At 54.1% G+C, this 22,259-nt stretch overlaps 3 non-coding genes and 1 pseudogene across 3 annotated transcripts; 2 read left to right on the top strand and 2 right to left on the bottom strand.

Moving 5' to 3' along the window:
• Positions 1 to 4,396: 4,396 nt before the first annotated feature.
• Positions 4,397 to 4,478, top strand: TRNAS-AGA (transfer RNA serine (anticodon AGA)). The gene has a single exon. It is a non-coding gene; the product is annotated as a tRNA-Ser (tRNA).
• A 6,624-nt stretch (positions 4,479 to 11,102) lies between these two features.
• Positions 11,103 to 11,184, top strand: TRNAL-UAA (transfer RNA leucine (anticodon UAA)). Its single transcript has one exon. It is a non-coding gene; the product is annotated as a tRNA-Leu (tRNA).
• A 2,958-nt stretch (positions 11,185 to 14,142) lies between these two features.
• TRNAS-AGA (transfer RNA serine (anticodon AGA)) lies at positions 14,143 to 14,224 on the bottom strand. The gene has a single exon. It is a non-coding gene; the product is annotated as a tRNA-Ser (tRNA).
• Positions 14,225 to 18,024: 3,800 nt separating this feature from the next.
• LOC142016221 (small nucleolar RNA U3) lies at positions 18,025 to 18,224 on the bottom strand (annotated as a pseudogene).
• Positions 18,225 to 22,259: the final 4,035 nt, after the last annotated feature.

The following is a 22,259-nucleotide window of genomic DNA, read 5'->3' on the forward strand; positions in this document are numbered from 1 at the left end:
TTTGAAAAGACCAGGCCCTTGGTTTGCAAGGAAGCAGCCACATGTCACCGGGTGCTCTTTTGGGAGAAAAGGGCCAGAAAATGCCGTGGCTGTGCTAGCAAGGCAGATAAGCCCTTCTGGGGGCTGCAGCCTGGTGCTCCTTTAAAGGGCTCCTCCAAAACACACTCATTCTTCACATGCCAAGGGCTGGTTTGCACCCAGAGCACAGAAAACTCAACCACATGGAGAAGCCACTTGGTGGCCCACAATGGCCCCCAAAGACTCCCTGATGCCCGACCCATCCAGCCCATGGTCAGCCTGTAGGCACTGCTCCGAGCTGCCGCCCTCCAGCAGCGAGTGATGGGACAGGCTGGTTCTGGGGGACTGGAACGACACCCGCTGGCCCCACAACTTCAGTATGACAAAGAGGCTATTTCTGGAGCTAAGTCATTGGCCCTCCCCGGCCCCCCAGCACCATGACACACATGTGCAGCCCACACTCCCCTTGCACAAGGGGGTAGCCATTGCTACGTGGAGGCTCACTACCCTGGACAGCCACCAGTCATTTGGCCACCAATTGGGGGTGGGCAGGGCCACCACTCCGGCTGTTCTGCTGGAGGTAGGGCATGCTTGGGGCACCTCCCCACCACGGGGAGGAGGGCTGCCAGGCAAGGGGGACCCTCAGAGACAGGGGAGAGGGACAGGGTGGGGTGGCTGGGACCCGGTGGGGGGAGGGGAATGGGATGCATGGAGCACTCCACCACGCACACATGGACCTGTTCTCCCCACACACCATTCAGGTCTTCTGGGCAATCAAAAACAACCTACTTTACTGGGTTGTCCATGTCTGGGATCTGCAAGTCACCCTAATGGGGGCTGAGAAGCTGGACTTCCCCAAGTGCTTCAGAGCTCTGGATGGGACCCACATTGCTATCCATGCCCCAGAATGCAGCACAGGCATCTTCATCAATTGCAAGGGGTACCATTTTGGGGTGCTCCAGACCTGCATGGACACCAAGGGGCAATTTATGGCATTCTGTGTGGGTTTGTCTGGGTGAGCCCACAATGCAGGTATCTTCCAACTCATGGCTCTGCTGCAGCAAGCAGGAGAAGACATCCATCCCAACCTGGGAACTACCAAATGGGGACACCACTAGCCCCCCGATATAATGCCCAATGCCATTTACCGCTTGCATGAGTGGCTGATGCAGCCCTACATGGGACACACTGAGTCCAGCCAGGGCGTTTTTATTTTGTTCCTAAACTGGGCTTGCAATATTAGGTGGCTGAAGGGCACGTTCAGGGCCCCCTCAGGATACTGGAGGTCATCCCACGCAATGTACCAGATGTAGTGGGTACATGCTGCTCCCTCCACAACACTGTGGAGGTAAAGCAAGAGCCGTTCATGCAGGGGTGGGTTTTGGGTCTGGCCACAGCTCCAAGCAGCTGGCTGCTTTCCCATGCTGTCAGGCACAGAGGGTCAGGCTGCAGGTCAGTAAGTTGCTCTGGGAGGCCTTTGTGCGGGGGCCCATGTGACCCCCCAACATACAGCCAGCACCACAACTCCCTTCCCACGCACCCACCTCTCATTATCAACCCCCCCCAACACTCCCATACCCTCCCGGCCTCCCAGTAGACACCAGGGACACGGGAGTGTTGCTAAATAAAGTATTTCATGAAACTCTGGCAATGGATTCCAAACTGCATAATCAGAAGTGTAAACGATTGACAAGAGGGATGGGGGACTATAGACAATGGGGTCCTGGGGTGGGCAGTGGGGTCAATGGAACTTAGAGGAGGTCTTGGAGAGGGGGTGGGGTAACAGAACTCAGAAAGGGCTCTGGGGAGCGGGTGGGAGGCCACAGTCCATATTCTCACAAGGCTGGGATGGATCTGGGACCATCAGGAGGTAGGGACAAGGAAGGGGTCCAGTGGGCTCAGGCTTGGGCTCACTGGGGCTACAGGAAGGGAGGGAGGGGATGGGGGAAGGTTGGGGGGAGCAGGGCAGCAATGTCAGGGACTGTGGGTGGAGGGGTGGGGGGAACTGTGGGACACTGTGGATACGTCTACACGTGCAGCCAACATCGAAATAGTCTATTTCGATGAATAACGTCTACACGTCCTCCAGGGCCGGCAACGTCGATGTTCAACTTCCACGTTGCGCAGCACCACATCGAAATAGGCGCAGCGAGGGAACGTCTACACGTCAAAGTAGCACACATCGAAATAGGGATGCCAGGCACAGCTGCAGACAGGGTCACAGGGCGGACTCAACAGCAAGCCGCTCCCTTAAAGGGCCCCTCCCAGACACAGTTGCACTAAGCAACACAAGATCCACAGAGCTGACAACTGGTTACAGACCCTGTGCCTGCAGCATAGATCCCCAGCTGCGGCAGCAGCAGCCAGAAACCCTGGGCTAAGGGCTGCTGCCCACGGTGACCATAGAGCCCCGCACGGGCCGGAGAGAGAGCGTCTCTCAACCCCCCAGCTGATGGCCGCCATGGAGGACCCGGCAATTTCGACGTTGCAGGATGCGGATCATCTACACGGTCCCTACTTCGACGTTGAACGTCGAAGTAGGGCGCTATTCCTATCTCCTCATGAGGTTAGCGACTTCGACGTCTCGCCGCCTAACGTCGAAGTTAACTTCGAAATAGCGCCCGACATGTGTAGCCGCGACGGGCACTATTTCGAAGTTAGTGCCGCTACTTCGAAGTAGCGTGCACGTGTAGACGCAGCTTGTGAGGGACATGTGGAGGGAGGAGCTGCAGGGGCTGTGGGAGGGACTTGTGATGGGGTGGGAGGCTGAGCCAGGCATGTGGGCACAGCCTGTGTGAGGGTGTCCAGGCTGCCTGCCACCCAACCCCAGGCTTCCTGCTCCATCACCATCCTCTCCTGCGTGACAGCAGTCACGTCCTGCAGGGGGGTGGTGTGAGCAGTGACAGCAGCAGCTTCCTCCTCCCCACAGTGGCACCAGCACATGCCCCAGCACTGGCCCCATGTGGGCGCTCTTAGGGGTGCAGTTCCAGCCCCCTCGCCCTCTGGTGTGGGCCTTTCTGGCTTGTGTACAGGCCTTGTCTGGCCCCTGGACGGTGCAGCTCTGGAGACAGAAGGGGACCCAGGGAAAGGCCATCAATACCATGACCTGGCCCTGGGGGCTGTGTGCCCCACTCCACCTTGTCCCCCCATCTGGCCCGGGGTCTCTGAGGCATATGTGTGGCTGGGGGGTCCCTGCGTGGGTGGGACATATGCAGTGTAGCTCAGCCTCCCTCCCTGGGCATGCAGCCTGTGGTGCTGTCCACAGGGGCAGGTGCTGAGTGTTGCATGAGGCCCCCATTGAGGCTGAGGGAGCACAGCCATGTGGGGTGCATCCAGACTGGAGCTGGTGGCTGTGTGAGTGGGCCACTGCTGGCCTCCCCTCCCCTTGTGCCAGGCATCCAACATGCACGAAACCGACCTTGGTGTACCTAGAGGAACTGAAGGGAGGCCCAGGTGGAGGGGGCCCAGATGGAGACCTCTGAGGACACAGAGATGATGAGGGCCCCATTGCTGGAACCCCTGTCTTGGCTCTGGGCTTCTGTTCCTGTGCCTGTTGGGTGGGAGCTGCTGCCTGCTACTGGTTCTGACACCTCCTGCAGCCCCCTGGCAAGCGCCATCTGACCTGGTGGTGTGTAGGACGTGGGGGGTCAGTGCTGCCTCCTTGCGTCCCAGGAGGCCGTTGAGCTCCTGGAAGTGGGGCAGGTAGGGGCCACTGCCCTTCGAGTGGCTGACCTCAAACTGGGCCTGGCAGTTGGCCTGCCACAGTTCCTTCACTTTTCTCCGCAGTAGTTCAGCTGTTCAGGTGGGGTGACCCTTGGAGCTTAGGCCAGAGAACAGGTGGCTGAAGGCTGCAGCATCCTGGCACCAGCCAGTCATGTGGAGCAGCAGCTCCTCATTCCCCAGAGTGTCAGAAGTCCTTAAACTCAGTCTCACTCCAGGAGGGGCCCTCGTCTGTGTCCCCTGGCTGAGCTCCTGACACACCTCAGATGGGTTGAAGGGGGCTCTGGAGGATACAGGGCTGTGGTCATTGGCCATGGATTGCCCCATGGAACTTTCAGCGGGGCAGAATGATCCCCTCCCTCACCATCTGCTGCCCCAGGGCCACAGTTCCCTCGAATGCTCCCTGGGGACGTAGAATACATTTTGCTCTGTGCACCAAGGCCTGGGCAGATGTGCACCTCCAAGCGAAACACCGGCTGCTGCCTGTGGGGCTCTGCTAATTAGCCAGGCAGCACCTGCATCTCTCCCGAGCAGCTGCCCAAGTACACAGCTTCCAGGGACACTGCCGGGGCCGGGGCTGAGGAAATCCAATCTGACCAGCCTCGGCCCACTGAGCATTCACCAGTGTGTGTGGCCTAGGAGGAGAGATGGTCTCAAAGCTGTGATGTCTGAGCGGTTAAGGTGTTGGACTAGAAATCCCGTAGGGTTTCCCTGCGCAGGTTCAAATCCTGCTCACAGCAAGGCCTCTGTTTTAGCCACATCCTGTAAGCAGGACGCTACAGCAGCACGCGCCCTGAGACACTGCCCAGGGGCTGTCTGTGACCAGTGTGTGGAAGAGGCCAGGGGAGTCTGTGCCTGGGGGAAATGCTGACCCTGGGGTGTGGTCACTGCTCTGGCTGCTGCTGGGCCCAGCCTGTCTCCTATGTCAGCCCAACAGTGCTACACTCACCTGTGTAATGCCCTGGGAAGGAGGGGGCAGCCCTGGTTCAGTTGCAGCCAGTGAGAGGGCAGCTACCTCAAAGGGAAGGGCCTGTTCCCAAGGCTGGCTCAGGGGCTCTGGTCTCTCCCAGCTCCTGAGCTGTGCAGTACACAGCTGGGAAAGGGACAGACACTTGCCCAAGGGGGAATGAATGTCACAATCTCCTCTCTGCCCCAACAGCAGTAGACTGATCTGCAGAAGCAGACACAGGCCAGCCTCCCTTCCTACGGTTCTCCCACAGGTTGTGGGGACCAGCTCAGTGCAGGGACAAAAAGGGGGCACAGCATAAAAACTGTCATCACCCCTGTTCTGGGGCAGCTGCCACAGCTGGGAGCCCCCAGCTCCTCTGCTCTCTGGGGCAGTCAGTGATGCTCCTTTGCATACCCACAATGCATTGCGTGGTGTGTCCAGAGTCCCTCATCCACACGCTGCCTTTGCTCCTGGAGCCTCTGGTTCTGGTGCTGAAATTCGGCTGGAAGCACCTGTGGGCAATGGGCTGCACAAAGGGGAGGCTTTGTGGGTTGTCTGTGTCATCACTGTGATGTGAGAAGAACTTGCTTTCCCCCCCCTCCAGCTCCTTCAGTGGGTTTGGTGTGTAATTTCTTCCTCACTCATATAATTTCTTTTTGTGTTTTTGTAAAGCTGTTTGTGCAGAGAGATATGTGAGAGTTTTTATTCCTTTTGTGGTTGATGTGTATTAACTGCTTGATTTTTATGTGTATATTCTTGAATGTTTCTTGCTGTTTAATACTTTTTTTTCCAAATGTACTTGCTGTGCTGTGTGGATGATTCTGTGATTTTATTTAACTTTTTGTTTGTTCTATAATTTTTGCCTTTTTAAGCTGAGGGTCACTGTATTCTGGAGGAGCAGCGTGGGTAGGTAGTAGGCTGAGGGCTCTATCCGTGTGAAAGGAGACACATTGTAAAAGAAGCCAGAGGGTTCAGTTTTTCTAGGAGAATGAGGCATTTTCAATCACAGAGAATGTGTCTTATGTAGAAGTGCAGCAAAAGACAGAACCATCTGCTTCCCAGCTGAGGCAACTCCCCCAGCCTTTTCCAATGTGGGCTTCTTTAACATTGTACATTCCTCTAATGCTGCCCTGACGGCACTTGTGTCCAAGGCCAAAAGGAAAAGCCCCTTTTACCAGCAAAAGTTGGATGAGCATCAGGCTCTTAATCTGGCAGTGCCGGGCTCAAGCCCTTCTCTGGGCAGCTGGCTGTTAATTTGCCTTGTGCCCCTGGAGCCCAAAGGCCGTGTCTACATGTGCCACGAGAAACTTGTTCAACATAATTTTGTAGTACAGACATAGCCAGCAGCATTTGAACCAGGCTGAATGGGATTTCTCGGGTGCCACGCAAGTCTCTGCTAAAGTGTGTCTGTGTTTGTTTGGCTTTGGTAGTGGATTCCTGTTTCTATAACTTTCTTGCTTCCTCTCGAGGGAGGTCTTGAGGCCAGAAGACCTGGCAAGGAAATGAGAAGCAGAGAAAGCCAATGGAGCTGCTGTGGAGTGCTGGTGCCCTTGGCAGAGTGATCCTGCCGCTCCTACCTGAGTAAGGAGTGCTGTGCAGTGAGGGCTGGTAGCTCTGGGAGGCTGGGTCCAGGGATGTCCAACCCTCACCTGCTCTGCTTTCTTCCTCATTGTTTTTTTTTCCCTTTCATGAAACTTTAACACTTGAGGGATAGTGGGGAATAACAGCCGAAAAGGATCTGGGAGTTGGAGTGGACGAGATGCTGGACAAGAGTCAACACTGTGCCCTTGTAGCCAAGAAAGCTAATGGCATGTTAGGTTGCGTCAAGAGGAGCGTTGCCAGTAGATCCAGAGACGTGATTATTCCTCTTTATTCGGCTTTGGTGAGGCCGCATCTGGAGGACTGTGTCCAGTTCTGGGCCCCCTTTTACAGGAAGGATGTGGATACACTGGAGAGGGTCCAGTGGAGGGTGACCAAAATAATTCGGGAGCTGGAGCAAATGACTTTTGAAGAAAGGTTGAGGGAATTGGGACTGTTTAGTCTGCAGAAGAGAAGACTGAGGGGGGACTTGATAAGAGCCTTCAGCTTACTGAAGGGAGGTTGCAAAGAGGCTGGAGAGAGGCTGTTCACAGTGGTCACGGATGGCAGAACACAGAACAATGGACTCAAGTTGCGGTTGGAAAGGTCCAGGTGGAACATTAGGAAAAACTTTTCCACTCGGAGGGTGGTGAAGCATTGGAATGGTCTCCCCAGGGAAGTCGTGGAGTCTCCATCCCTGCAGGTGTTTAAGTCTCACCTTGACAAAGCCCTGGCAGGGCTGATCTGATGGGTTTGGTCCTGCTCCAAGCAGGGGGCTGGACTCGATGATTTTTTTAGGTCTCTTCCAGCTCTTTTGTTCTACGATTCTGTGATTCTACGACCACACACACTCAGAGCCTCCTACACTCACACGTTTACCCAGATGAACCCCCACTGCTCTTAGTGACAGCTCTGTGGGAAGCTTTACGATATATTTCAACAACAGAGAACAATTTTTCTCTTCTGAGCTGTGAAAACTTCGTCTTTCTAAGGCTACGTCTGCACAAGCCAAACACTTTGAAATGGCCATGCAAATGGTCATTAACAAAATGGCCCACTCCATTAAAGTGCCGGCTGACAGCTCAGCAGCTCCAGCTCTAGCAAGAGCTTATCAGATTCACACTGGTGTGCCAGTTCGAGGGGACTGTAACTACTACCTGCTGAGTCGCATGGGAGGGAAACCGGCATCCATTGCGTCTGTGAGCTCCAGCTCAGACAGAGAACTTCTGCCTGGTTCTTCTTTCTGCTGCAAGTTGTTCAGGGACAGAGCTCATCAGCGCCCTTGGTAAGAAGCTGTAACATTTGCAAGTTCACCCTGGTTGTTGACACAACTTTTTCTTTGTGCCGCTGCCTAAAGCAGGGTCAGCCAGTCAATCAACTGCTCTGGGACGCTGCCAATAGGGCTGCAGAAAGGAGTCTCAGCTCGGGGCTGGACTTCATGGCGAAGCGGACAGGGAGCTGCACATGGGGCCTTTAAGAGGGAGTGTGACAGAGGGAGGACAATGGTGGTTAGGAAGACCCCCAACACCTGTGTCTGCACAACTCCTGTCTCCTCCACCTGCGCCTGTAGCCAGACAGACTGCCTGGCCATGGATGCCTCTGCCCAGATGCTGGTGCGGCTTTGCAGGGACTGTGGCTTGCAATTCCCACTCACTGATACCCAGGCTGGGGGCACCTTCCAGTGTGAAAGGTGCCTGCTGCTGGAATCTCTCAGGGGGCAGGTGGAGGAGCTACAGGAGGAGGTGGCCAGGTTGAGGAGTACCCGACTCCACGAGCAGCTCCTGGACAGTATTCATGTGGAGACAGCTGAGGTCACTGTCCCAGGACACAGGACGGCTGATAAACCACTGGTGGCGGAGGAGACAGATCGGGGGGACACTGGCAGCTGGTTACTGCTGGCAGTAGGCAGTGTTCCACCCCTGCTCCGAACCCTCCCGCCGTGGTACTAGGAAACCGTTACGCGCTGTACTTGATACAGGAGACAAAGAATCGCCCCACACAGCAGACGAGAAACCTCGTGCCCCCACGGCTGGGAAGTCTGCTGCCACCACTGCGAGGAGGAAGTGCAGATTAGTGGTGCTTGGGACTCTCTTCTAAGGGGGATGGAGATGCCCATCTGTCGCCCTGACATTTCATCTCGGGAGGTGAGCTGCCTGCCGGGGGCCCGGATCCAAGACATTACAGAGGTGTTGTCGAGGATTATCCGTCCCTCTGACTACAATCCTGTGCTTCTTATCCATGCGGGCCCTAATGAAACGGCAAGGTGTGTTGCTGAGCAGGTCAAGAGTGACTTCAGGGCTCTGGGGGTACGGGTGAGGGAGTTTGGGGCACAGGTGGGTTTCCTTCAGAAGATCCCCGCAGGCCGCACGTCTGCACGTGTACTTCGGAGTCAGGAAGAGCTTCTTCTGGACTCCAAACCATGTGCTGATATGCTAATGAGGTGTGGAAATTTGCATCCATGCCTCATTAGCATTTTCCAGATCACTCATGAGCCTGGGGCTTCCAGAAGATGCGGCACGTGTCGACACAGCCAAAGGCTATGTCTGCACAGCAGCATTATTCCTGAGAGAGGTATTCCAGAAGAGGTATTCCAGAATAGCCGATTCCAACATAGCACAGCTGCACATAATATGGATTTCAAAATATGGCTCAGCTATTTGGACATACAGCAGCTGCAGACACCGAAGCCTATTCTGAATACAGTCATTGGAAGGACTGTGGCTTATTTTGAACGAGGCGCTATTCCCTCTCTACACAGTCCCTTTGTCAAAAGAGCTTTTTGAAATATTCAAAATAGCTGTAGTCATGACCCCAAGACACACTCAGCCAGGGCTCTGCTCTCTCTCTGGTTCTGTTTCCTTTGACATCCTGGCTTAGGCAGGAAAAGTCTCTTCTTGTGCTCAGCTCTCGTAGAAGTGAAGAGAGGAGAAATTGGTGTTTCCATCATCCTCAGAGAGTGGAAGAGGATTTTCTTCTCTTCAGTTCTATCCCCACCTGCCCAGAGAGGAGAGAAAATAACCCTTCCCCAGCTGACTGTCCCCCTCAGCACCTCTGGGGCACCTGGCGTTGGCTACTGTCAACAGACAGGACACTGGGTTAGAGGGACCTTTGGTCTGACCCAGTATGGCCGTCCTTATGTCTTATGTCTTTCCACATCAGCTCCATCTGTGCACTGGGCCTAGACATGAATTACGTATATCCAGGGGACGGTAAGGAAATGGGGAGCTCAGCATTCGTGTTCCTCACTTACACAAGGACAAAAGATGGAGGGTCAAAAAGGTGATGGGAAAAGTGTTACTGAGAAGGGGAGGGGATGGTGTGTGTTGAAGGGCTGGATGGAGATTTCTGCTTGGAGAGTTCTGATTCTTCACACCTGACACTTGTCTAGCCAGGGCAGTCGGGGCAGGTGAGCATCAGTCACGAGATTTTTCTCACATGAAAGGGCACCAGAGGCTCTCTGTAGGTATTTGGAAATAACAGAAAGAGGGGAACTGCTGGCTGGGTATTAAATATTCAGGAGTTTTCTGCTGCCAGTTTTCTTGAGAAGCCGGCAAACACCCACAGCCTGGTGGTGACGGCATTTCTACCACTACTCCACTGGAGCAGAGCAGCCCCAGGAGGCCTTGAGTTGCCTCAGCCCCCAGGAGGCAGCTTGATTTCACTCTTCTCCTCCCACTTCTCATTTCCGTGTGGGTAGGTCTGTTTGGAGACACCTGAAGCTCCTGGTGACCAGCTGCTTTGCTCTCCCCTTGTTCTGGGCCCCTTTGACCACATTACAGGGGTTGCACAAAAGCTGCCTGAAAGCTTTGGCCAACAGATCTTAGCTCACACCAAGCACCACAGGTTAAAACTCCAACACCCCCCATCTCACCAAGGAGCAAATCATCCCTACTCTCCAATTCCAACAGAGCACTTGCTGGGGGGAGAGGAAGTAAGAAGCAAAGCTGTGAATTGAACCCAGGCCAACTGCATGGGAAGCAGCCATGCAAACCACTACGCCACCAGCACCTTTTTTTTTTTTTGGGGGGGGGGCTAAAAGGGCAACATGCAGAAATATGAATTACTGACCATGTGGTTTCCATCCCACCCTGGCTCTTTTTTCATTAGTTGTAGGCATCCTTCGATCCCAAGGGATCCTGGGTTTGCGCCCCAGCTGGACTGATCCGCGCAGTGTCTCCTGTGGCTGTGCAGTCCAAGGCGGGAGTGGCAGTCCTTTCCGCACAGTGAGCAGCAGGAGGCAGACGTCGCTCTGGGGTCACGGGCACGGACCTCTCTGAGGGCTCTCCTGCCTTCCGCTTCCTTCACCAAGGTAGTTTCATACATAACAAGCACTTCCTTCACTCCCTGTTTCCAGACATGCCTGTCTGAGGCGAGCGAATGCCAGGTGTTCGCACTGATAGAGAGAGCACTGAGGTCACACTTGCACGTGTCCTTGTAGCGCAATTGAGGTGGCCCTTTCGGCCTCTTTCCAGATGCCAGTTGGCCGAAGAGGAGGCGCTTCGGTATTCGGCCATCCGTCATGCGTGAGACGTGTCCAAGCCAGCGCATACGCCTCTGTTTGAGAATGGTGAACATGGAGGCGGCGCCCTCTCAAGCACTGCGCGACTGGGGACCTTGTCCTGCCATGAGACACCGAGTATGCGCCTAAGGCAGCGCATGTGGAATGTGTTGAGCCGCTGCTCTTGTTTTGAGTGCAAAGTCCATGTTTCACCGGCGTACAGCAGTGTGCTCAAAACACAGCTATCAAATGACAAGTTGCCCCAGGGCCAGTGAACCTCCTTCTCCCCCACCGAGCATTCACCAGGGTCTCTGGCCTTCAGAAAAAAACAGCCTTGGAGCTGTGATGGCCGAGTGGTTAAGGTGTTGGACTTAAAATCCAATAGGGTTTCCCTGCGCAGGTTCAAATCCTGCTCACAGCGAGGGCTGTGTTTTAGCCACATCCTGGAACCAGGACAATACAGCAGCACACACCCTGAGACACTGCCCAGGGGCTGTCTGTGACCAGTGTGTGGAAGAGGCCAGGGGAGACTGTGGTTGGGTCACTGCTCTGGCTGCTGCTGGGCCCAGCTGAAGGCTCAGCAGGTCGGTTTGGCCATGCCCATGCACATAACCCTGAGGCTTCCAGGTTACATGTTGGGCAGCTTGTGGCTGGGACAGAGGAAACACAAGCCACATATCACCAGGAAGGTCAGAGGGAGGCTGCACCTCTCCCAGGTTCCTGCTCCTCCCCTCTGGGGTCACCTTTTGACAAGCAGAGCTCTGAGAAAAGCACTGAATGACCCGCCCCAGCTGGGGGTGTGTTGTAGAGGGAATATCAGGCCTGCAAACTCCCCAGCACGGCGTGGAAGAAGGCTTCTGAAGGCTTTGTATGTCTGTGACCTGCCTTGTAACACCTCCCGTCCTGTTCCTTTGTTTTCTCTTGGTCACAAACTTTTCTTTCCCACACTGCAGGGGTGGGCGGCAGGGGGCCTATTGGGGTCAGAAGAGCCCTGTGTACATGCGAGTGGGGAGTTTAAATCACTTCTCTCTGCACCAGAGCCTTCAGCAGGAGAGACACGGCATTTCCAGGGAGGGCTGCCCCAGGCTCACAAGATCACACCAGCATCAGGACTCCAGGGAGCTCTGGGCACACTGCCAAGTTCCAGTGCACCAACCGATTGCCTGAACCCTTCCATCCGGCTGGGCCAAAGACCTGGCTCCAACAGGCGCCAGTCACCCCACTCACTCTCGTGCAGGACAGGAGAAGGAAGCAGCTCAGAGAGCTTTAGGGCTGTGCCTCAGTAAGGCAGCCCCAGCAGGTGCCTCTGACATTGAACTCAGACTGGAGGAAGCAGAGCCGTGAACAATGGCTCCAGCCCTCCCCACCTGCCCCTCACCCTTTGGGGCTGGCTGGCATTGCCCTCTGGACACCTCTCACCCTCATCTGTCAGCATGGACTGTGTCCTCATTGCTTCTCTGGAGATCCTGTGTCTCCCAGGACTCCCTCTCTCTGCCCAGGGCTTTCTCAGCACCTGGCCCCACAAAGCTTCCACCAGACAGATAATCTGCTTTCCAGGCCCATTCCTGTGGCTATGGGCTTAGAACCACAGAATCCTGGGGCTGGAAGGGACCTCAGGAGATCATTGAGTCCAGCCTCCTCCCCAAAGCAGGAGCAACCCCAACTAAATCATCCCAGCCAGGGCTTTTTCAAGCCAGGGCTTAAAAACCACCAGGGATGGAGATTTCACCACCTCTTCAGGTAACACATTGCGGTTCTTCACCGCCCTTTTGGGGAAAATAAAAGCAGTAGCAGCCCTGTGCTATCACTGCCATGACTTGGATTTGAACCAAGGTTTCTACAGAAACAATGCAGAGTACTAACCACTGTACGATCATGGCCAGCTAGAGAAGCCCTTAGCCCAGGGCTTCTGGCTGCTGCTGCTGCAGCGGGGGATTCATGCTGCATGCACAGGGTCTGCAAATCGTTGTCGGCTCTGTGTATCTTGTGCTGTTTAGTGCAAGTGTGTCTGGGAGGGGCCCTTTAAGGGAGCTGCTGGCTGTTGAGTCTGCCCTGTGACCCTGTGTGCAGCTGTGCCTGGCACCCTTATTTCAATGTGTGCTACTGTGGCGTGTAGACGTTCCCTCGCTGCACCTATTTCGATGTGGTGCTGCGCAACGTGGATGTTGAACATCGACGTTGCCAGCCCTGGAGGACGTGTAGATGTTATTCATCGAAATAGCCTATTTTGATGTCGCAACATCGAAATAGGCTACTTCGAAGTAGGCTTCACGTGTAGACGTAGCCAAAAATTATACAACACACAAAAAGTTTAACAAAATCACAGCATCATCCACAGAGCACAGCAAGTACATTTGAAAAAAATGGTGTTAAACAGCAAGCAATATTCAAGAAAATACACAAAAAACTGAAACTATTAACACACATCAACCACAAACTGGAAAAAAATTCTCACATGTCCTTCTGCATAGACAGCTTAAAAAACAAACAAACAAACAAAAATTATACAAGCAGGGAAGAGAAAATTACAGGGAAAATTACACACCAAACCGGCTGAAGGAGCTGGAGCGGGGGGAAAGCAAGTTCTCCTAACATCACAGTGATGACACAGACAACCCACAAAGCCTCCCCTTTGTGCAGCCCATTGCCCAGAGGTGCTTCCAGACGAATTTCGGCCCCAGAACCAGAGGCTCCAGGAGCAAAGGCAGCTTGTGGATGAGGGACTCTGGACACACCACGCAATGCATTGTGGGTATGCAAAGGAGCATCACTGACTCTGCCCCAGAGAGCAGAGGAGCCGGGGTCTCCCAGCTGTGGCGGCTGCCCCTAGAACAGGGGTGATGACAGTTTTTATGCTGTGCCCCCTTTTTGTCCCTGCACTGAGCTGGTCCCCACAACCTGTGGGAGAACCATAGGAAGGGATGCTGGCCTGTGCCTGGTTGTGTAGATCAGTCTATTGCTGTTGGGGCAGACAGGAGATTGTGACTTTCATTCCCCCTTGGGCAAGTGTCTGTCCCTTTCCCAGCTGTGTACTGCACAGCTCAGGAGCTGGGAGAGACCAGAGCCCCTGAGCCAGCCTTGGGAACAGGCCCTTCCCTCAGAGGCAGCTGCCCTATCACTGGCTGCAGCTGAACCAGGGCTGCCAAACTGCTTCCCAGGGCATTACACAGGTGAGTGTAGCACTGTTGGGCTGACATAGGAGACAGGCTGGGCCCAGCAGCAGCCAGAGCAGTGACCACACCCCAGGGTCAGCATTTCCCCCAGGCACAGACTCCCCTGACCTCTTCCACACACTGGTCACAGACAGCCCCTGGGCAGTGTCTCAGGGTGTGTGCTGCTGTACTGTCCTGGTTCCAGGATGTGGCTAAAACACAGCCCTCGCTGTGAGCAGGATTTGAACCTGCACAGGGAAACCCTATGGGATTTCTAGTCCAACACCTTAACCACTTGACCATCACAGCTGTGAAACCACCTCTGCCCCCTCAGGCCAGAGACCCTGGTGAATGCTCGGTTGGCCGAGACTGGTGAGGAACACGGCCGGACAGCTGGGGGGGTTTGCTGCCCTCCGCTTTCTTCAGCCCCGGCCACCTTCAACCCGTCTGAGGTGTGTCAGGAGCCCAGCCAGGGGACGCAGACGAGGGCCCCTCCTGGAGTGAGACTGAGTTTAAGGACTTCTGACACTCTGGGGAATGAGGAGCTGCTGCTCCACATGACTGGCTGGTGCCAGGATGCTGCAGCCTTCAGCCACCTGTTCTCTGGCCTAAGCTCCGAGGGTCACCCCACCTGAACAGCTGAACTACTGGGGAGAAAAGTGAAGGAACTGTGGCAGGCCGACTGCCAGGCCCAGGATGAGGCCAGCCACTCGAGGGGCAGTGGCCACTACCTGCCCCACTTCCAGGAGTTCAACGGCCTCCTGGGACCCAAGGAGGCAGCACTGACCCTCCATGTCCTACAAACCACCAGGTCAGATGGCGCTTGCCAGGGGGCGGCAGGAGGTGTCAGGACCTGTATCAGGCGGCAGCTCCCGCCCAACAGGCACAGGAACAGAAGCCCAGAGCCATGACAGGGGTTCCAGCAATGGGGCCCTCATCATCTCTGTGTCCTCAGAGGTCTCCATCTGGGCCCCCTCCACCTGGGCCTCCCCTGAGTTCCTCTAGGGACACCAAGGTCGGTTTCGTGCATGTTGGACGCCTGGCACAAGGGGAGGGGAGGCCAGCAGTGGCCCACTCACACAGCCACCAGCTCCAGTCTGGATGCACCCCACATGGCTGTGCTCCCTGAGCCTCAATGGGGGCCTCATGCAACACTCAGCACCTGGCCCTGAGGACAGCACCACAGGCTGCATGCCCAGGGAGGGAGGCTGAGCTACACTGCATATGTCCCACCCTCGCAGGGACCCCCCAGCCACACAGATCCCTCAGGGACAAGGTGGAGTGGGGCACACAGCCCCCAGGGCCAGGTCATGGTACTGATGGCCTTTCACTGGGTCCCCTTCTGTCTCCAGAGCTGCACCATCCAGGGGCCAGACAAGGCCTGTACACAAGCCAGAAAGGCCCACACCAGAGGGCGAGGGGGCTGGAACTGCACCCCTAAGAGCGCCCACATGGGGCCAGTGCTGGGGCATGTGCTGGTGCCCCTGTGGGGAGGAGGAAGCTGCTGCTGTCACTGCTCACACCACCCCCCTGCAGGACGTGACTGCTGTCACGCAGGAGAGGCTGGTGATGGAGCAGGAAGCCTGGGGGTGGGTGGCAGGCAGCCTGGACACCCTCACACAGGCTGTGACCACGTGCCTGGCTCAGCCTCCCACCCCATCACCAGTCCCTCCCACAGTCCCTGCAGCTCATCCCTACACATGTCCCTCACAGTGTCCCACAGTTCCCCCCACCCCTCCACCCACAGACCCTGACATTGGTGCCCTGCTCCCACCCAGCCTTCCCCCATCCCCTCCCTCCCTTCCTGTAGCCCCCAGTGAGCCCAAGCCTGAGCCCACTGGACCCCTTCCTTGTCCCCACCTCCTGATGGTCCCAGCCCCATCCCAGCCCTTGTGAGAATATGGACTGTGGGCTCCCACCCGCTCCCCAGAGCCCTTTCTGAGTTCTGTAACCCCACCCCCTCTCCAAGACCTCCTCTAAGTTCCATTGCCCCCACTGCCCACCCCAGGACCCCATTGTCTATAGTCCCCCATCCCTCTTGTTAATCGTTTACACTTCTGTTTATGCAGTTTGGAATCCATCGCCAGAGTTTCATGAAATACTTTCTTTCTCAACACTCCCTGTCCCTGGTGTCTATTCGGAGGCCGGGAGGGTATGGGAGTGTGGGGGGGGGGCGTTGATAGTGAGAGGTGGGTGCGTGGGAAGGGAGTTGTGGTGCTGGCTGTATGTTGGGGGGTCACATGGGCCCCCGCACAAAGGCCTCCCAGAGGAACTTACTGACCTGCACCCTGACCCTCTGTGCCTGACAGCATGGGAAAGCAGCCAGCTGCTTGGAGCCGTGGCCAGACCCAAAACCCACCCCTGCATGAACGGCTCTTGCTTTACCTCCACAGTGTTGTGGAGGGAGCAGCATGTACCCACCACATCTGGTACATTGCGTGGGATGACCTCCAGTATCCTGAGGGGGCCCTGAAAGTGCCCTTCAGCCACCTAATATTGCAAGCCCAGTTTAGGAACTAAATAAAAACGTCCTGGCTGGGCTCAGTGTGGCCCATGTAGGGCCCACTCAGCCACTCATGCAAGGGGTAAATGGCATTGGGCATTATATCGGGGGGCTAGTGGTGTCCCCATTTGGTAGTTCCCAGCTTGGGATGGATGTCTTCTCCTGCATACTGCAGCAGAGCCATGAGTTGGAAGATACCTGCATTGTGGACTCACCCAGACAAACCCTCACAGAATGCCATAAATTGCCCCTTGGTGTCCACGCAGGTCTGGAGCACCCCAAAATGGTACCCCTTGCAATTGATGAAGATGCCTGTGCTGCATTCTGGGGCCTGGATAGCAATGGGGGTCCCATCGAGAGCTCTGAAGCACTTGGGGAAGTCCGGCTTCTCAGCCCCCATGAGGGTGACTTGCAGATCGCAGACACGGACAACCCAGGAAAGTGGGTTGTTTTTGATTGCCCAGAAGACCTGAATGGTGTGTGGGGAGAACATGTCCATGTGTGCGTGGTGGGGTGCTCCATGCATCCCCTTCCCCTCCTGCCACCAGGTCCCAGCCACCCCACCCTGTCCCTCTCCCCTGTCTCTGAGGGTCCCCCTTGCCTGCTAGCCCTCCTCCCCGTGGTGGGGAGGTGCCCCAAGCATGCCCTACCTCCAGCAGAACAGCCGCAATGGTGGCCCTGCCCACCCCCAATTGATGGCCAAATGACTGGTGGCTGTCCAGGGTAGTGAGCCTCCAAGTAGCAATGGCTACCCACTTGTGCAAGGGGAGTGTGCGCTGCACCTGTGTGTCATGGTGCTGTGGGGCAGGGGAGGGCCAATGAGTTAACTCCAGAAATCGCCTCTTTGTCATACTGAAGTTGTGGGGCCAGCAGGTGTCGTTCCAGTCCCCCAGAACCAGCCTGTCCCATCACTCGCTGCTGGAGGGTGGCAGCTCGGAGCAGTGCCTACAGGCTGACCATGGTCTGGATGGGTCGGGCATCAGGGAGTCTCTGGGGGCCATTGTGTGCCACCAAGTGGCTTCTCCATGTAGTTGAGTTCTCGGTGCTCTAGGTACAAGCCAGCCCTTGGCATGTGCAGAATGAGTGTGTTTTGGAGGAGCCCTTTAAAGGAGCACCAGGCTGCAGCCCCCAGAAGGGCTTATCTGCCTTGCTAGCGCAGCCACGGCATTTTCTGGCCCTTTTCTCCCAAAAGAGCACCCGGTGACATGTGGCTGCTTCCTTGCAAACCAAGGGCCTGGTCTTTTCAAAGAGCGGCTCACAATCTCCTTTCGCTTTGGGCGTGTGGACGCTCACTTTCGAACGCTGATCTCTCAGAAGGGGGCTTTGGAAAGTTTGCCTTTTGACATCACACTGTGGTGTAGACTCAGCCAGCCACAGGAAAAAGGGTAGAAAAGCAGAACCAGGTCCCCACGTGAAGATTGCAGCATAGTGTAACAAAGGAAATGTGTGTGTACATCAAAAAAGGATAAAATTATTTTAACAACTAAGAAACAGAAACTTTTAAACACCATTTTCACTCTGTCTGCTTCTGAACATTTCATGGAAAAGCAGTTAACGCAATTCTCCTCACTCTCAAAACTTCTTTTAAACTTTACAATAAGAACCAACCACTCAGACTAGGTTCTCTTCTTCTTGTTTCCAAGAGAAAACAAGAACAGTCATCAAAAGCAAACAGCAGCATTGCCTGCTTACCTCATGCTCAAAAGAGAACACTTCAATTCATCATCATGGTTGACAAGACCAAGAAAACCCACATGCTCTTCTCTAGCTACACACTACAGAAATGATCCCTAAAAGTACAGTCTTAACCACATACTCCTCAGCTGCACACCCAGCAGAACACGCACAAGCTTCCTGCCCATGGGGAACATTTTCAAACAGCTGCTTCCACCCTCCTCGAACTAAGGGACAAAAGTCTAAAACCAACCACACCTTTCACTGAAGCCCAATTCACCTGCTTTGGGACGCAGTGTATCAGAGGTGGTCGCATGTGGCTGTTTGCAGACACACCCTTCCTGATTAGCATACAGCGTCCTTTGGAGTCAATCAAACCCTCTCACTTTTACTTCCCCAATCTGCCACTTTTCTTACAGGCTCTCATGTGACAGGTATCAGGCACAGAGGACTCTGACAGGTTAGTTCCTTCTGGCCAGCTGTGCAGGTGATGTAAAAGGAAAGTAGAGAGGCACTGAAATCAACAGGCACCAATTGAAATGAAAACAAAAAAGCAGTCCAGTAGCAGTTTAAAGACTAACAAAAGAATTTATGAGGTGAGCTTTGGTGGGACAGACCCACTTCTTCAGACCAGAGCCAGCCCAGAACAGACTCAATATTTTAGACACAGAGAACCAAAAACAGAATTCAAGGTTGACAAATCAGAAACAAACTATCAATGTGAGCAAATAAGAGAGCAGAGTGGCAAGGCGGGGCGAGGGTCAAGAATTAGATTAAACCAAGTATGCAAAAGAGCCCCTAAAATGTCCCAGAAAATTCGCATCCTGGTTGAAACCAAGTGTTACTGTGTGGAATTAGAATATGAAAGAGAGTTCAGCAGTTTCTCTTTCAAAAGCAGACTGAAAATTCTTCTTCAAGAAGACGCAAACTCTTCACTCATTAACAGAATGGCCCACTCCATTAAAATGTAGACTAACTGTTTTGTGGATCAGGAGTGTTTTGATGTCTGTTTTGTGCCCAAAAACTCTTTGTCGCAGAGAGTTTGAAGTCTGTCCAATATACAAAGCACCCGGGCATTGTTGGCACATGATGGCATAAATGATGTTAGCAGAGAAACATGAGAATGTGCCTGTGATTCTGTGAATAATCTGGTTAGGTCCAGTGATGGTATCTCCAGAATAGATATGTGGATAAAGCTGGTAGTGGGGTTTGTTGCAAGGAAAAGTCCCAGAACTGGTGTTCCTGCGGGCTAGACTGTAGATATTGGTCAGAATCCTCGTAAGGTTGGGAAGTTGTCTGGAGAAGAGAACAGGCCTGTCACCAAGGGCCTTCTGGAGTGTGGCATCCCGATTAAGGATAGGTTGTAAGTCTTTGATAATGCATTGCAGTGGTTTGAGTTGGGGGCTGTAGGTGATGACCAGTGGTGTTCTGTTCTTGGCTTTTTTGGGCCTGTCTTGGAGTTGCTGGTCTCTGGGTATTCGTCTGGTCCTGTCAATTTGTTTTTTTTTTTTTCTCCTGGTGGGTAATTCAAGTTTATGAATATTTTGTAGAGATCTTGTAGTTTTTGGTCTCTGTCAGTTGGATCAGAGCAAATGCGATTGTATCTGAGGGCTTGACTGAAAACAATGGATCTCGTTATATGTTCAGGATGGAAGCTAGAAGGGTGTAGGTAAGTATAGCGATCTGTGGGTTTCTGGTACAGTGTGGTACTGATCAGACCATCCTTGATTAGTACTGCAGTGTCCAGGAAATGTATCTCTTGCGTGGAGTAATCGAGGCATAAGTTGATGGTGGGGTGGAGATTGTAAAAGTCTCTGTGGAATTCTTCTAGAGTCTCTATACCATGAGTCCAAATCATAAAAATGTCATCAAGGTATCTTAAGTAGAGGAGGGTTAATAGGGGATGAGAGCTGAGGAATCGTTGTCACTTCCACAGCTAGGTCAGTGCAGGGCAGCCGACGTTAACCTAATGATGTAATATAGACAAGGTCTTAGTCTCACTTCCCAGGTGGTGTTTCCAATTCAGCCGAAGCTGCTGGTGGTGGTGGTATTTGGCTAAAATCAAGGCACCTCATCTTTTAGGCTCTTGTGGACCCAGCTCAGGCATCCTGATGCTCATGGTCTTCCGGCCCCAAATGGTGAAAGCCTGGTCTGTGCCCTTTGCCTTGGGCTGTAAATATTATTTATTAAGCGATGATCCGGCTCTTTCTGGTCCAACCCAATCTGATGAGGCCATTTTTCAGGGTTGGGATGAAAATGGTGTCAGGTCCCAGGAGTTGGGGGTCAATGTTCCCTCTGACCTTTTCCATCCAGGTGTGGAATGCATTTTATGCACACTCGTGACTGAGCAAATGTGCACCATCAGTAGAAACAAGAAACCGAGCTGGGGATGCTCTGCTAACGGGCTGGGGAGCTTTGGAAACTCTGCTGAGCACTCGCATGAGCCCACAGCTCACAGGGAACACCGACGGCGGCTGCAGCACAAAGATGGAACTTGCTCAAGTAGGTGATTTTTCTCCCCAAGTCTCTTTTTGTAAGGCAGCAAAAAGGGAACGGTGGCTGGGACCCCCCAGTCGTTTGTCTGCCAACTAGGCCTGATTTGGGACAGAACAATTGTGGTGACTTAACATGGAGTCTTGGCCAGGGGCCTGAGACAGGGGAGCGTAAGAGGGGGAGCAGCAGAAGGCGCTGCTGGAGAGGTGCCAGTGAGTGCACTGTTGTTTGGTGGGAGTGAAGTGAGTTCGCTGGGTGTTTGCCGTTTGATGCTGATTGCAGGTGATTTCTGTGATGGTGTCAGGTGGGATTGTGTGTCTGGGAGGGTTTGATCCCTTGTTCCCTTGGTTGCCTTTGATCAGCCTGAGGCTCAGCCTGCCCCTGTGTGGCTAAGGAGGGGGAAGGCCTGAGCTGGGTGAGCAGCTTTAAAAGCCACAGGCAGAGCAATAGGGGAGGGATGGAAACAGGGAAGTGTAAAAGGGAGTTTGATGGGATCAAGTTAATGCCTTTGGCTCTTTCTGAGCCCCTTGATGCTATTGAAATCTCCACAGCAGTTCCCATCCCCTGTGTGAGCAGAGAGGGACTCAGCTTGTTTTCTTTTCTCCCTTCCCTTCCACACCCCCAGGGCGTTGCAGGCACCACAGACAGGTGTGTATCTCCCTCCCCTTCCCGTGGCATCCTTCTGGCCACAGGCTGAGACCAGCCAACTAACCCAAGGCTCAGCTACCAGGTGGAGCTGGTGACACAGCTCCTGTGCTGCAATACAGAGCTGGTATTCATGCAGTTCTCAGAGCAGAGAAGAGAAGCCTGGTGCAGATGGTGGGTGTTGGCCCCTTGACGTAAAAAGCCCCTCCCCCCACTTACTAGGAGGCTGATCAAGTTTTACTATAGATGCTTGTAGTGCATAAAGTGCTTGTAGTTCCTTCTCTGTATCTGAGTCTAGGTACTTGAGTAAGATCGGCACTCTCTGCTTGATAACAGCAGTGTCCACACGGAAACTAGAAGAATCCACTGGAGGGAAAAAGAATCAGGGTTACTTTTGGTGGATCTGAGCCAGGGGCAGGTATTTCGTCTTATTGATTTAATAAAAAAGAAGAAAAGTCAAGGTCAGGTTAGTTAGAAATGGAAAGAGGACTAAAACAGAAGGTACACAAAAAGCCGTCACTCCCCTCAGTGCAATAACTATCATGCTTCAAGATGTGTGTCCCCGTGAGCTCCACTGTAGGTGCTGGGCTTGTCCTGGCGCTGCAGATTGTAGACTCTTCCAGCTGCATCTAGCCAGTCTGCATGGGCACTGCCGCTGCACCTCTGTTTGCACTCTTCAGATCACGTGTGCAGACTGGCTCAAGCCCGTTCCTTACAACCGCCCCAGAATCTGAAAACCAGGCAGACAAGGCAGACTCTGAAGCAGGGAGGTGGGTGGGTAGTGGAGCACCTGGGGGACATACATCGCAAAGAACGGTAGTTACTCCACAGAGGTGAGTCACTCAGCTTTCTTCTTTGAGTGATGTCCCCAGGGTTGCTCAACTGTAGGTGACTGAGAAGCAGTTCCCAGCCGATGAGGAGGAGGGTGAAGGAGTCACCAGTAATTGACGTGGAGAGGACTGCTGAGGCCAGTGAAGTGTCTGCTGCCCATCGGTTCTGGATCACGTAATGCCTCATGAAAGTGTCATG

This window comes from Carettochelys insculpta, chromosome 7 (assembly GCF_033958435.1).
Source record: "Carettochelys insculpta isolate YL-2023 chromosome 7, ASM3395843v1, whole genome shotgun sequence".
Taxonomy (NCBI): Eukaryota; Metazoa; Chordata; order Testudines; family Carettochelyidae; genus Carettochelys; species Carettochelys insculpta.